Below are 16,741 nucleotides of genomic sequence, written 5' to 3' on the forward strand. Positions count from 1 at the left end.
CCCAAGGACCTAAATGGCAAGACTGTCTGCCATATGCCGAGTTCTCTTACAACAATAGCTTCCAGACCAGCTTAAAGATGTCACCATATGAGGCTTTATATGGCCGTAAGTGCCGCACTCCTTTAAATTGGTCCCAAGCTGGAGATAGCCATATTTTTGGAACGGATCTCATGATGGAAGCTGAGAAACAAGTTAAGGAAATCAGAGACAAATTGCAATTGGCCAAATCTCGACCGAAGAGTTATTATGATGCAAAGCATCGATAGATTAGTTTTGAACCCGGAGAACACGTATACCTCCGAGTCACGCCTATGAAAGGAGTCAAGAGATTTCAGACTCGTGGAAAGTTGGCACCCAGATTTATTGGTCCATTTCCCGTTATGTCACGAGTGGGTACTGTTGCATATCAGTTGGAACTACCCCCTAAATTGTCGGACGTGCACAACGTGTTTCATATTTCACAGCTGAGGCGATGCATATCGCCGCCTGAGAAAAAGACTGCTATGACTGAAATAGAGCTGGCAAATGATTTAACATATGAAGAGAGACCAGTTAGAATTTTGGATCAGATGGAAAGAGTCACTCGTAGCAAGGCAAGGAAGTTCTACAAAGTCCAGTGGGAGCATCACACAGAGTCAGAATCAACATGGGAACAGGAAGAATTTCTAAAGACACATTATCTAGAATGGTTTTCCCAAGCAACCGAATCTCGAGGACGAGATACATTCTAAGTGGGGGAGGTTTGTGACAGCCTGGTTTTTGCCCTCTCTTCTTTGCCCGATTTTTAGTTGGTTTGAATTTGGAATTTGGAGTTTTTAATCTTTTCATTTGGACTTAACCACTTGGGTACCCCTTGGCTTTCACCCAAGTACCACATTTCTCCATCTAACCATCATTCCCTCTCTGGTTCATCCCAAAATAATATTTGGAATATTTTTCTTTGATGAAAAATATTCATTTCCCCCTCATAAACCCTAGCTAGCCCAATGTGCTCCAAAGCAACCCCAATTTTTCTTGCCCATAAAATTCTGAGGAACTTCCCAATTATTCTTTGAACCCTAGGGCACCTTTCTGAGCAAAAATATTTCATCACTTTTTGGAATATTTTGGCTACAGAAAATATTTTTTGCTTTGGACAGAAATGGTAGTTTCTACAACAACTACCATTTTACTTGCTCCATAGTAGCTGATTTTTCTTGTGCATCATCACCTTAGTAGATGATTGCTAGCCTCCAAAGCCCAGCCCTCAACTCCCAGTAGTATGACCACAATAAGCTCTCAAAGTTATTGTCCAGAAACTTACCAGGAGTATAAAATCATTTCTACTACACCTGAAAACAAATCCAAGCGTGGTAACCTTCAAAACTACCACGAACAACACGCCATACATGAAGTTTGGGCTTAGGTCGGCCTGAGGTCATAGTTGACACAGTGACCGCATTCGTCCAGGCCTGCTGGCATGCAACCGACGCGCTCTGAGTGCCGCCGAGCACTCTGTTGCGTGCGTGCTCGCTGTCCCGCCTGCGTGAGCATGCCAAACCGCGCCACCATCATGGTCTCTACCCCCTTAACTCCCCCTGGCACTCGCTGACACCGGATCTCGCCGCAGCAAGCACGGGCACGGTCCGACCAACACAACAGTGTGGTGCACTGTGCTCGTCGCCTTCCTCTCGCCCCTGTGCTTGTCCCTGTTCGCCAACAGTCCCCGCATGAGCTGCGTCTTCTTCTCCCCCTCTCACTGACACCGTTCGTCGCCGGGCGCCGTGGTTAGGTGTCCACCGGCGGAGCCAGAACCCTCCTCGATGCTCGGCCATAAATAGCGCCCTCCCCAGCCTCCTCGAGCACCATCCAGCATTCCCACACACTCCACAAGCACGTAGAAAGCCGTAGGCCGGCCGGGCAGGCCGCGGGCCACCGTCCCCGAGGTCGAGGTCACCGGCGATCACCTCGGGTCGTCTCCGCAGCTCTAGCCCCTCCCAGGCCAGGGCAACCCTTCCAGGGCCTCCGCCACTCTCCGGTGGTGCCGTTCCGCCTGGTTGGAGCCCCTGGAGTCGCCTCCGTTCGCCATTGTCTTTGTCTTCGGGAACCTCCGCTCTCTGCCTCCGCTGGAGAGGCTGATTCCGGCGCTGTCCGACCACCCCTAGCTACTCTATGGGTACGGGCAGGTGAGCCTCTGTCTCCTCTCTCGATCCCTCCTCTCATTTTAGCCAAGGAGCCCTCATCGCCGGCGTGCGCTCCGGCGAAGCCACGCCGTCCTCAGTTTCCCTCTCTCCCCCTCACCAGACTAGCGGGGCCCGCTAGTCAGCCACTTAGTACGCGCACGAAGTAGTACGAGTGGCGGCGCCCCAAGGCTTTTACGCCTTCGACATCACCCCCCGAGTCTATTTATTTAAATTCAAATTTTAATTTTATCCAGAGAACTTCAAACAGCCAAAACTCCTTAACCATAAGTCCAAATGAATCGATTCTTTTTGCATTGTGTTCTTTGTTCAAAAATCTAGCAACTCACAAAGATGGGATTTTTCCATGCTGTCTAAATTTTCTGGTGAATTTCAGAAGATTTCTTGATATTTTCTTCTTGTGTTTAAATTTATTTTCAAATGGTGAGGCTTGTCTTGAGGATCACCAGGAGGCTTGTGAACCTCATCTGCACTAAGGCAAGCCACAGTAACATTTTCATGGTGCCATTTCAACATTTGTGATTTTCAACTTGAACAAATGATTTATTCCATGTATTTAAATCATTATTATGTTAATTATATTATGTTAATTGCTTGTTTTGGTTAATATGCTTGAGTTACAGAAAGTTTGAAGTAGTTTAGTTGGTAAAGAAACTAGGATATGTTTGTGGGTGATTAAAGAATAATATGGTTATGGATATAAATAATTAGTGGAGTTATTTTCTTGCATGAGAAAAATGATAAATTTGCTAGAAAGATTCTGTGTTGAAGTGAGGATTAATATTAACCAGAGAAGTGTCATGAGTGTTGATGCTTATTGTGGATATAGTTGACTCAGTCATTTCCGTTGGTATGTGAAGCATATGTTAGTGTTGCATGTCATGGCATTATGACACTGGTTATTTTCATGTTAAGTTGAACTTGATAATAACTCAACTTGAATATATTGTTGACCGGGTCATGGTGCCGCTGAATCGAGTTTTTCCCAGTGCAACCACATTTGCCGGTATAGGACGGCCTTTATTCATTCCGTTGTCATGCCTCTAGTCGATGCATCCAACTAGGGAAGGTTATGGGCGTGCGGTACCCTGGCCCGGTAAGCAGACATAACCTTGTCTGCTCGTTGTTGAGTTTATGGTACCGGGTCCTCGAGTGGGATCATTTATGTTTTGGCCACGACGGTGGTCGTTGTGTCTTTGGTAGACACGGGGCCACCCAGGACTAGCCTAGTGGGGAGTGAGTCGGAGTGGCCGGGAGAGTGTCATGGCAATGGAGGGGTTTCATCGGAACACCGTTGGTCCACCCGAATGGGAGTGCGAGGCCATGGGTTCCATGGTGTGGGTACAGTGCGCTACCTCTGCATAGTGTATTAATCTACCGATAGCCGAGTCCACGGTTACGGACACGCTCGAAAGTAGGTCACACCATGGGTCAATGTTAAATAAATCTTGCACACTAAGTTATGGACTTTGCACTATTGATGATGGCGGGAAGGCCATCGTATTGTTTAGACCAAGAGTTGGTCGTGGTTGTGATGCCAGAAGGATCACGGTTTAAGACCAAATATTGGTCGTGGTTGTGATCGCCGGAATGATCACGAGATATCTGTGGAGAGTACCTTGCGGTTGGTACGTCTGTGATCCAAGAGCGATCACGGATGGTAAGCTAGTCCGAGGGACTTCTATCACAAGAGTATGATCACATCATATGGGATACATTGTTGCATTAATATGAAATGGTTAATTATCATGATATTGTTTGTCATTATGTTTATGCTTGTTGTGAGCTTGCAAGTACATGCAATGTACTGACCTAGCGTGTCATGCCAGATTTCATGAAAGTCTCGTTGGAAAGGAGTTCTATCTGAGTCTAGATCGTGTCCACGTTGGTGTCCCTGTGCTATGGAGTTCCGCTACGACCTTGTTCCGCTGTCGCGTAGTCGTGATGATCGAAGCCCCTTTCTGTTCACTAATTAATGTACATATCGTTCAGCCGCACCGAGTGTGCCGCTTGGCCTCGCCACTTGTTGTAATGTAAACTTTGATCTACTAGCATCAATAAAGCGGTTGTTTTTCTGTACCAAGTTGTTGTGTGTTGCCAGAAGACATGGTCTCTGGGCTGGCAATGCATGGTAAACCGGTTGCTCTGAGCCGGGGTGCCACAGTGTTGTCATCCGAGATTTATTATTATTGCTCGCTTGTTGATTATGCCATTGGTATGAGTAAATGTGACACCTAAATGTTATTGTGAATATGGTTTGTTCTTAATCTTTGCTGAAAACTTGAATGCTGGCTTTACATATTTGCAACAACAAGATCAAACACAGTTTGTAAAAGTTTTTCTTTATCACTTTCAGTTTGTCAACTGAATTGCTTGAGGACAAGCAAAGGTTTAAGCTCTAGGGATTTGATACGTCTCCATCGTATCTACTTTTCCAAACACTTTTGCCCTTGTTTTGGACTCTAACTTGTATGATTTGAATGGAATTAATCCGGACTGACACTATTTTCAGCAAAACTGCCATGGTGTTATTTTTGTGCAGAAATAAAAGTTCTCGGAATGACCTAAAAATCCACGGAGACACGTTTTGGAATTAATAAAAAATATTGGCGAAGAATCAGCATCAGGGGGCCCACACCCTGTCCACGAGGGTGCAGGGCGCGCCCCTCCCATGGGGCGCGCCCCCTACCTCGTGGGCCCCCGGGACTCCACCGACCTCAACACCAACTCTATATATTCACTTTCGGTGAGAAAAAAAATCAGAGATAAGGATTCATCGCATTTTACGATACGGAGCCCCTGCCAAGCCCTAATGTTCCTCGGGAGGGCTGATCTGGAGTCCGTTCCGCGCTCCGAAGAGGGAAATTCGTCGCCATCGTCATCATCAACCATCCTCCATCACCAATTTCATGATGCTCACTGCCCTGTGTGAGTAATCCCATCATTGGCTTGTTGGACGAGGATGGGTTGGATGAGATTTACCGTGTAATCGAGTTAGTTTTGTTAAGGTTTGATCCCTAGTATCCATTATGTTCTAAGATTGATGTTGCTATGACTTTGCCATGCTTAATGCTTGTCACTAGGGCCCGAGTGCCATGATTTCAGATATGAACCTATTATGTTTTCATCAATATATGTGCGTTCTTGATATTATCTTGCAAGTCAATAGTCACCTACTATGTGTTATGATCCGGCAACCCCGAAGTGACAATAATCGGGACCACTCCCGGTGATGACCGTAGTTTGAGGAGTTCACGTATTCACTAAGTGTTAATGCTTTGGTCCAGTACTCTATTAAAAGGAGCCCTTATTATCCCTTAGTTTCCAATAGGACCCCGCTGCCACGGGAGGGTAGGACAAAAGATGTCATGCAAGTTCTTTTCCATAAGAACGTATGACTATATTTCTGAATACATGCCTACGTTACATTGATGAACTGGAGCTAGTTCTGTGTCACCCTATGTTATAACTGTTGCATGAGGAAGCGCTTCCGACATAATTATCCATCATTGATCCATTGCCTACGAGCTTTCCACATATTGATCTTTGCTTAGTTACTTTTCAGTTGCGATTGTTACGATTACTACAAAACTACTACTGTTACTTTTGCCACCGTTACCGTTACTTCCATACTACTTTGCTACTAAATAATTTGCTACAGATATTAAATCTTTCAGGTGTGGTTGAATTGACAACTCAGCTGCTAATACTTGAGAATATTCTTTGGCTCCCCTTGTGTTGAATCAATAAACTTGGGTTGAATACTCTACCCTCGAAAACTGTTGCGATCCCCTATACTTGTGGATTATCATACATCAAGCACGGTTCAAATTTTAGTTGCGTGTGCGATGTGGGGCATACAGTTCAGTTCAATTAACTATTTGTGATGAGGTAGAACAAAAGAAACGGGCAGTCAGATGAAGGCATGTGCGATATATAGCATACTATTCACTCGGATAAACTGTTTGTCATGAGGCGGAACAATAGAAACGGGCAACCAGATGAAGGTGTGTGTGATATACGGCATACAGTTCACTCGGATGAACTATTTGTGATTATGCAACACAAAACAAATGGTCAGCCAGATCAAGGTGTTTTGATATACGGCATACGATTCACTCGGATGAACTATTTTCGATTAGGCAACGCAACAGAAATGGTTCAGCCAGATCAAGGTGTGTGCAATGGAGGGCATATAGTACATTTCGATAAACTATATGTGTTGAGCCAAGAGAACAGAAACGTTTCACATAAACAAGATGTGTGTAATACACGGCAAACATCCAATTACATAGGTGGCTAGTACACACATGACATTTGCACACAACCAAAGTAAACTATTACGTGAATAATTAACTAGGATAAACGATCATCTGATCGTCATCTACTTCTTGTGCTAGCTCAATGTTCCTTCTGTGCTAAGTTTTCATTAATTGATGGTGTTTTATGAACACGCCATTGTTTCCCGCCATTTCCTCACTGATTTCCCGCCACCCAGCGATATTGTGCATAAACCTAGGCGGCACACGATGCACGGAGGCGACAAGTGCAACCTGTATCACATCCACCTTTTCCAAGCATGCCAACCCACCAAAGCGTTACATGTGCCATCAACCTCGTCGACGAGGAAAATGAGAAGGCGCCACGGACCGTCGAGGCCGAGGCGCTCCCTGGCAACACAATGAACAACACCATGATGCCCGTCATCTCCAGGGTTGAACAGACCCTTGGCGCATGGCACTTCAGCACCGCGTATCAAGATAGGCATGTCAGCACCAAGAGGCTGCAGCTCGCCGCACAACATGATCGATGGCATGCCGTAGAGCAAGCTAGGTGCATCCGCGCTGATAGGCCGCGGCTCGCCGCACAACGAGACCGTTGGAGCACCGTAGAGTGAGAGGCGCGGTGCACTGCATAGCAAGAGCGGATCCATCGGTGCTTGCCTGTTATCGATAGGGCGTCATAGCTGGGTAGACGTCCCGTCAGTACCCCAATTCCTCGCCAGGAGTGGGCAGAGGCCCGCTGCGTGGTACTTGCACCAGAGGTCGGCCCTGCTGTACTTGCAATGGACGCTTGCTGCGCCATTTGCATGGGTCATGTCGTTCGCCTTGTCCATGGCCCGCTCGTTGTCAATGCACTGGTCGCTAGGCTCGACCGCCTCCTTGGCCCAGGTGTCCACCTAGGCATAGTAGAGGAACATGGCCGTCGCATCCTCAAGCTAGTGATCTTTGATAAAGTAGCCAACTTGGAGCTCGAGATCGCGCTCCAGATGTACTGCAAATGTGTCGACCGCTTGGATGAATGCCTGCACGAGTTCAAGCAGAGCAAAGAGCTACCGTAGGCGAGGGCTATGGTCATGGTCTCATGACGCATTTTATTTTGTTGAGTCAGTTCAACCTGGATCGCTATGTATTTCACCTTCCTCGTGAAGTACCCGTCTTTGTACACCTCCTCCGCATGATGACGCGCCCGCCCCCAAAGCTCCACCGCCTCATTTTTCCAGGCGGCATCACATGGCGCCTGGTACCTGGCTTCCTCCTCCGCCATCTCCTTCCTGAACGCCACTTGCCTGGCTTTCTCAGCCGGCGGCAGTGACTTCCAAAGACAATGATTGTACTGGCCCCCAAACCACTCCAAAGTTGGGGGGTCCGGCGCAACCTCGTCAGGCGGCGCATAGGGGTCCTCCTCGTTGCCGCTCTTCGACTGAGTGTCCTCTGTGAACGGTGCCTCCTTGTCGGCGCGTGGGCAGATCGGCGGCGCCATGGCCGAGGTTTGAGAGTGAGAGAGAGTGACAGGGCAAGCGAGGGAAGGATGTAGATGAGAATGCAGGCGGGATGATTTGAGCAAGGTAGTATTTATAGGCGGCCGGAATCTAGATCGACGGGAATAGTACACACGCCGGTCGCCAGAATTTACGAGTACTGTAGTTTGAATTACACACGATTGACGTAGCAAAATCCGTGTGTGAACTTAATAGCTGATGGTTTCCAATACAGAACCGTGTCTGATTAATAACCGCGCCACTCACCTTCCAAACCTCGAGGCGCAAAATAGAGTGCCAATCGTGTGGGGGGGCGGTTTTCTTGCCGGATCTTTACATTTTCTTTTTTGAACACAAGATATTTACAACATCTGATGATTTTTTAATTTTTTTGGAATTTAAATGACATGGCACTCCATGCATGTGTCCAAACCGTGATACCAATATGTTTGAAAATTCGTTCCAATTTACTGCACATGAAATTAACTCACACACAAGTACACAAATATGTTTTTTCAAACTGTTATGGTTAGCCGCTGCATGTAGATGTAGTTCAAATTTTGATTATGGTCATTAAGTAGAAATCACTTAAATGTCTTAAAAGGTCAATTGACCCTTGAAATTTTCCAAATTTTGGCATGACAGTTGTATTAGTGCACGTTAACTATAGAAATTTTTTGAAGCCCATAAGAGGAAGTTATCGCCCATTCGTCATCAAACATGCATCGTTCCCTTTCAAAACCACGAGCCTTCTAGTGAGTTGGTCTAGTTTGTGAGGGGTGTGTGTCCAAACTTTCGGCAAACAAGCCAATTATTTTACCACGTCATCTTGGTGGCATGACATTAGGTCAAGCAAGGCTTCATGTGTTTCTGACCATTTTTTTATTTTTTGGAATTTGAATGGCATGGCGCTCCATACATGTGTGTCCAGACCATGACACCATTATGTCCAAAAATTCCTTCCAATTTATCGCACATGGAATTAACTCGCACACAAGTACGCAAAAATATGATTTTTCAAACCGTTATGGTTAGCTGTTGCATATAGATGTAGTTCAAATTTTAATTACGGTCATTAAATGGCTAGAAACTCACTTAAATGTCTTTAGAAGGTCAAATGACCCCTAGAATTTTATAAATTTTCACATGACAGTTGTATTAGTGCACGTTAAATGTAGAAAACATTTGAAGGCTGTAAGAGGAAGCTATCTCCCATTCATCATCAAACATGCATTGCTCCAATTTTTGACACGACAGTTGTATTAGTGCACGTTAAATGTAGAAATTTTTTGAAGCCCGTAAGAGGAAGCTATCGCCCGTTCGTCATCAAACATGAATTGTTCCCTCTTGGAACCACGAGCCTTCTAGTGAGTTGCTTCGGTTTGTGAGGGGTGTGTGTCCAAACTTTCGTCAAACATGCCAATTTTTTACCACATCATCTTGGTGGCATGACATTACATAAGGCGAGGTTTCATGTGTTTCCGATCTTTTAAATTTTTTGGAATTTAATGCCATGGCACTACATGCTTAATTGTGTCATAGCCGTGAGACCAATATGTTTGAAAATTCCTTACAATTTACTGCACATGGAATTAACTCGCACACAAGTACACAAAATATGACTTTTCAAACCATAATGTTTAGTTGTTGCATGTACTTGTAATTCAAACTTGAATTACGGTCATTAAATGGCTAGAAAATTAGTTAAATGTCTTAAAAGGTTAAATGACCCCTGAAATTTTCCGAAATTTGACATGACAGTTGTCTCAGTACTACAAATTTTCTCATATATTTAAAACACCATCCATTGTCACTTTACTCCAAATTCGTCTTTCCCAACTAATAAAAAATATCAACAATATCACACATTGTTTTTTGTAGGAACAGTTTGCGATGAAAATTCATGGGTCTATTTAAGTCTTCCTCCTTAAGCTTCGCCGGCTCGTCTGCTCAAGTGCCGACAACTCCCGAATCCACAAATCCTGATCCCCATTCCCGCAACCCCTTCTTGCAAAGGTGATGTCGTGGAAACGCTTCATGATGGCCCGTACGGTGGCGGCGTTCTCCTCGAGCACCGCCGCTTGCACCGAGAGCGCGGCCGCCTATGCCGAGAGTGTCACCGCATCCGCATTAAGCGCGGTCGCCCGCCGAGAGGGCATCTGTGGCAGCTGAGACAGCTGCAGTAGCTGCTGTGACGGCGGCCGCAAACACCGAGAGCACTCGAGCTGCCGTCTGTGCCGCCGATGTCGCCCTGGCCTAGGTAGCGGTCATCCATGCCAAGATCGAGGATGCACATGCCAAGATATTCCATGCCACCTCGGAATCCAGCATGCAACCCACGTCCAAAAAGGCGGCGGTGGCCATGGAGCACCTGCTTCCTCATGAGATCGCCGAGCAGGAGCTGGAGATGCAGGAGGCGGCGGAGATCAAGGAGCACCGGGAGGAGGAGTAGCGTGTGGCTGAGGTCGAGGTAGAGAAGAGATTATCTGTCGAGGAATCGGCGGTGGAGTACCAACGCGAGCTCTGGTGCAACCACTACTATGATTACTACAACCTTGAGGGCAGCGCCGAGGACGAGGACGAGGACATGGTCAATTTCAGTAGGGGGATGCGGAGTCCACCAACGGAGGCATGTCGCCAGGACAAGTCATCGATGTCTCATCTCACACCGGCGATGCATAGGCCGGTGCGGCAGCGGCTTTGTTAAAATTTTGCGTACTTAGTCTTTGTTTTTAATGCTGGTCTTTTATTATATCAATGCTTAGGTCAAATGCTCTATTTAATTACTAAAATTTCTCAATTCAGTAAGTGTGGTATGTGTATTGTACGCTCTTTTGTGTGGCCAAATTAGCAAGTAGTGTTAAATTATGCAATGACGTGGATGAGGACAGTACCCAGGGAAATTTCCACCAAAATTTGAATTATCAAACTCATCCCATGCGCGTAAAGCAGAAGAATCGTTTGTAATTCACACATTCATTCAAAGTGAATGGTGTCCGATGGCAATGCGCGCAAATTTTCCCTCCACATTTCAAATTTTTTGGCCTACCGCCGAAATATCTACCCCCGCCCCCCTTCCCCACCACCGTTTCTTCCCAACCACATGTCACATTTCCCATGTTTCCTCCTTCCTTTCGTCCTAAGCTATAGCCGCTTCCTCGCTTGCTTCCTCGCTCTCACCGTCTTACATCCTACCGTCGGGGTTGCCATGGTCTTCTTCAGTGACCTCTCTAGCAGTTGTTCCTCCGACGAAGACTCCTTCACCACCCGGGTGTGCCTCTCTTCTCTCTCTCGGGCTATGACTTGGAATGAAGGATTTTAACCCGGTGGTCAATTTGAGTCATTTCTTCCTCTTGTTGCTTCCTAGGACCATCAATTGCAATGAATGGAGCGGGGTGGCTGAAGATCTGTCTGCTCGTTCTCACCATCAATCTCCATGCGTAAAGCTAGTTGCGTTTTAATTTGTGGATAGTGGGAGCAAGTTTCTGGCATGTACAGAGAAGGTTATCCCCACATTCGTTGTTACTAATCATTTGTTAAATGTGATTCCGACACTGTCACGGTCCAAACCCATTCATACCACACCTTCAACCAAACGCATCCTAAGACAGTGTCACAGTTTGTACCTAGTATCTAAAAATGTTGCCATCTCAAGCGGTGCCATTAGAAAATTATTTGGTACTGCTTCAGCAGTTTGTGCAGTAAACTTTGCTCCACACATCCGAGCAGCCAAGCAGTAAAATACTAAATCTTTATGGCATGAAGGAACTGGGCGTCGGAGCAACTAGGTGCTCCGGAGTCCGGGTTCCTGATTTTTTTTCTGGTGCATCGGCTCGCCATTGCATGGTACCAGTGTGAAATGTAGTAACAGTTGTCTTTACACCGGTTTTGGCATACATAGTGGATGACCTTAGTGCTATTAGTTATGTGTTACTAAATTTGTGCGTGTACACACCGGTTAGTATCAATTTGTTGTCATCCAAACACTGTCGCTATGCTGTTGCAGTTATATATAGATTCCTCATAAAATGTTCAATTTGTTATTTATAGTACATGAGTAATAACTTGTAGCGTTGTTGTAGTTAATTATAGCTTCTGATATTTCAGAATTTGGTTGTTGTCTCGGTAGCAATTAATGCATTTGCACATTGATCTTTTTGAGAAGATATGTCATAATTAACATGTTTCTTCAGTTTTTCAAAATAAGTATTGGTGATTTTCTATGTTGCTATAAACCCATTTCCCCTACAATTGTTACTGATCTAGTTTTAAATATTATAGGATGAACGGAAGTGTTCTTACCTAGAGTGGGTTGATCAAGAGTGGCCACAGTCTTTGAAGATGTGCCTAGCAAAGCTCTGGAGCATGTATGAGGAAGAGAATAGAGGTAGGCTTAGAGAAAGTGTTGTCAATGCTGAAGAATATTTCAAGATGCGGGATAAAAAGAGGAAGGTGGAGAATGAGCTCAGATTTTTTTAAACCGGACTTTGCTAAGATGGTGTTGGTGAAGGAGGAGGCACTTTCCCAGTTGTCCAGCACAAAACAGGTTCTTACTCAACTGAAAGCAGAGGTGGATAAGATGAGTCTGGATGACCTCGATTAGGGAAATGAATATATTGTTCTAATATTGTTCTTATGACGCTGAACTAGCTATATGCTGTACTGTGCTGCTTTCAGGTATCTATCGTATTGTGATGTTAAAATATATTTATGTGCCTAATATGAAATTGGCAAACAACTATTCGATATGAAATGTGAACTTGCATAATACTGGAATTATTAACTTTAAAGTAATAAACCTGCTAAATGGGTCATGGAACTTGGCAAACGGTTCTAGCAGTAAAAGCGCTTGTGATGGATAGCCCAATACCATACAATTTTCTTCATCAAATCGTGTGTGTTGTAGTTGAATAAAAGCAAACGGTTAACCGAGGCAGAGCATTTGTGATAGTTACACCGAATAAAAGCAAATGGTTAACCGAGGCAGAGAATTTGTGATAGTTACACCTATCACACATGAGCCTATACATAAAACTGTATAGGGTGTATATACCAATGGAAACGTTTTCCCTGGATTGACTGTGTGGGATGTACACGAATGGAAACGTTTTCCCTGGATTGACTATGTGGGATGTATATAAGAACAGAAACATATTGCTTGGATTGACTATGTGGAATGTACATAAAAAAGGGAATGTTTGTTTGGGACTAAATGTGTGGGATGTACTTACGACCGGAACTGATTGGGCATGTATAATCATATTTGATCACTCGCCCGTCGCACACGACCTCATTTTGCTGAGAACGTGTGCCAGGAGGGCCTATCCCCAGCGGTTTCTAGGTCGTGTGGGAAGGACCCCCTCTATCACAGTCACTCACTAGGCGACGGTTCAGAACGCTGTCGCAGAGGGGTTAAAACCCGTTTGTATAGCACCTCACTGTACCAGTGTAGGCTCCATGGCATTCAAAACGTTTTTGAAGTCCCGGTTCTAAGACGTAAAGCATGGCACACTAAACTATTAAGTAGTCATCATATCAAGCTTGCCAAACATTCATAACGTTTGGATCCGCTACTGCAATAGGTTTGTCACCTAGTGGTGCATCAAGGACATAATTCTTCTTTGCAGCAATGAGGATAATTCTCAGATCACATACCCAATCCGCATTATTGCTAGTGTCATCTTTCAACTTAGTTTTCTCTTGGAACATATCGAAAATAGGAGAGCTATATTGCAAGCTGTTGATCTACAACATAGATTTGCAAAAACTATTAAGACTAAGTTCATGATAAATTTAAATTCAATTAATCAAATTACTAATGAACTCCCACTTAAATTAACATCCCTCAAGTTATTTAAGTGATACATGATCCAAATCAACTAACCAATGTCTGATCATCACGTGAGATGGGGTAGTCATCAATGGCGAACATCTCTATGTTGATCATATCTACTATATGACTCATGTTCGACCTTTCAGTCTCCAGTGTTCCATGACCATGTCTGTACATGCTAGGCTAGTCAAGTTTAACCCAAGTATTCTGCGTGTCCAAAACTGGTTTACACCTGTTGTATGTGAATTTAGAGTCTATCACACCCGATCATCACATGGTGCTTCGAAATGATGAACTTTTGCAACAGTGCATACTCAGGGAGAACACTTTTATCTTGAAATTAAGTGAAGGGATCATCTTATAATGCTAACGTCGTTCTAAGAAAAATAAGATGCATAAAGGATAAACATCACATGCAATCAAAATATGTGACGTGATATGGCCATCATCATCTTGTGCTTTTGATCTCCATCTCCAAAGCATCATCATGACCACCATTGTCACTGACTCGACACCTTGATCTCCATCGTTGCGTCGTGGTCGTCTCGCCAACTATTGCTTCTACAACTATCACTAACGCATAGTGACAAAGTAAAGCAATTACATGGCGTTTGCATTTCATACAGTAAAGAAACAACCATAAGGCTCCTGCCGGTTGCCGATAAATTACAAAACATGATCATCTCATACATAACATATATCATATCATGTCTTGACCATATCACATCACAAGATGCCCTGCAAAAACAAGTTATACGTCCTCTACTTTGTTGTTGCAAGTTTTACGTGGCTGCTACGGGCTTCTAGCAAGAACCGTTCTTACCTACGGCAAAAACCACAATGGTAATTTATCAAGTTTGTTGTTTTAACCTTCTTCAAGGACCGGCCACAGTCAAATTTGATTCAACTAATGTAGGACAAACAGACACCTGCCATCCACCTTTATGCAAAACTAATTGCATGTCTGTCGGTGGAACTAGTCTCATGTGTGTGGACATGTAAGGTTGGTCTGGGCCGCTTCATCCCACAGTACCTCCGAATCAAAATAAGACGTTGGTGGTAAGAAGTATGACTATCACCGCCCACAACTCTTTGTGTTCTACTCGTGCATACCATCTACACATAGACCTGGCTCTGATGCCACTGTTGGGAAACGTTGCATGGAAAACAAAAAAATCTATGCACATGCAAGATCTATCCATGAAGATGCATAGCAATGGGGGGGGGGGGGGGGCGGGAATGTGTCTACATACCCTCGTAGAACGTAAGCAAAAGCCTTTGACAACGCGGATGATGTAGTCGAACTTTCTTTGGGATCCAACCGATCGAGTACCGAATGTAGGGCACTGATACGTCCATTTTGCATCATGTTGCATACTGTTATTTATGTTGATTTATTGTATAATAATGCTTTTTGGAGTAATTCTAATGCCTTTTACCTCATAATATGCAAGGTATGCACCAAGGGGGAGAATTCCAGCAGCTGGAAATCTGGACCTGAAAAAGCTACGTCAAGCTACCTACACTGGTACGCGTCAGTGCTATACAAACGGTTTAAACACCTTTCTGCGACGGCATTTGGAACCGTCGCCTAGTGAGTGTGGCCAATTAGGGGGTCCTTCCCACACGACCCAGAAACTGTCGGGGAGAGGGAGAATTGATGCATACAATTGCTCCTCTATAACAGTTTCTGATGTCTCGCATATCCAAAACGATTCATCCTTGCTACTCGTTTGTGCTGGCATTGCCATCACAGTCGGAGTTTTGTGGTTTTTACCTAAACCCAGGCAGGTTCCAGGCACGGGATTTTTCTAGGCACGGCTCTATGTTTACGATGCGTGGCACATCAAAAACAGTTCATGATTATAAACCGTGTACGATAGGTAGACATTCACACACATTTAGTTTTCCCGCATCGTATGTGATAGTGTCTGACATCACACACGCTTTGCAAACAACAACTGTGTGCATCATTACACATGTTTCCACTCCGTGAACCATGTCGGATTATGATGTATATCGCACACACTGTGCTTTATTAATCGTGTGCGCCGTAATGACCTGCACACCATAATTTTGCCCTAATTTAATTGCTGCTATTTAAAATTGTACCTAATTTAAACATGAAAGTAGGCTATAGCTTTATTCATATCCATCAGGTTCAAACAAGCAATGCATTATTCAATTCACAGGTACATATGTTTAAGAATTACATAAGCACCAAATAAAGAATGATGAACCAGGGTTCTATACTTCTACTATTACAGATGGTAAAGAAAGAGGCGACAGACATTCTGGTTGCTGAACAAGGTGAAGCGGAATGGCCCTATCGTGCTCTCCTGGATGCAGAAGGCACGCACGACTCTAGTCCAACCCCTTGTGATGGCCAGCCACCAATCATGTAGTTTGAGATGTAATCTTGAGTAAACTGCTTCAGGATCCACTTCAAAGGAAAAAAGATTCAGACATTGTCATCTAACACAACTCATTACGGGCAGTAAAAAGAAGGCTACATGGTTCTTACTTACCATCCTACAGTTCACTGTTGTCTTGCATAAAGTGTGAACATATAGTTCCATTGATATCTTTTGACCCATTTTAATAACAATCTTTATCAGTTTCCCCACTTGATGCTGGTTCATGAATATCTCATTGCCACATACACAGAAAGGGTCGAAGTGTGGATCTTTGGCAATGACATGTGTACCTAAAAGCACCAAGTTAATATTAGAAGCTAAATAACAATTGCAAAATGATGTAGTACAACACTCCCTCCATCCCATTATATAAGATTTTATACACGTATGTCTAGACATCATCAGAACATTAAGGTAACATGAACATTAAGGTAACACTCTTCATTGTTGCTATGTAGCCTAGAATTGCATATTTAGTCATTCATTACAGTGCATGTTGCTATGTAGCCTCGGATATATTAAATATGGCCTAGTTAACCTACTAATAAAT

This window comes from Triticum aestivum, chromosome 5B (genome assembly GCF_018294505.1).
Source record: "Triticum aestivum cultivar Chinese Spring chromosome 5B, IWGSC CS RefSeq v2.1, whole genome shotgun sequence".
Classification (NCBI taxonomy): Eukaryota; Viridiplantae; Streptophyta; class Magnoliopsida; order Poales; family Poaceae; genus Triticum; species Triticum aestivum.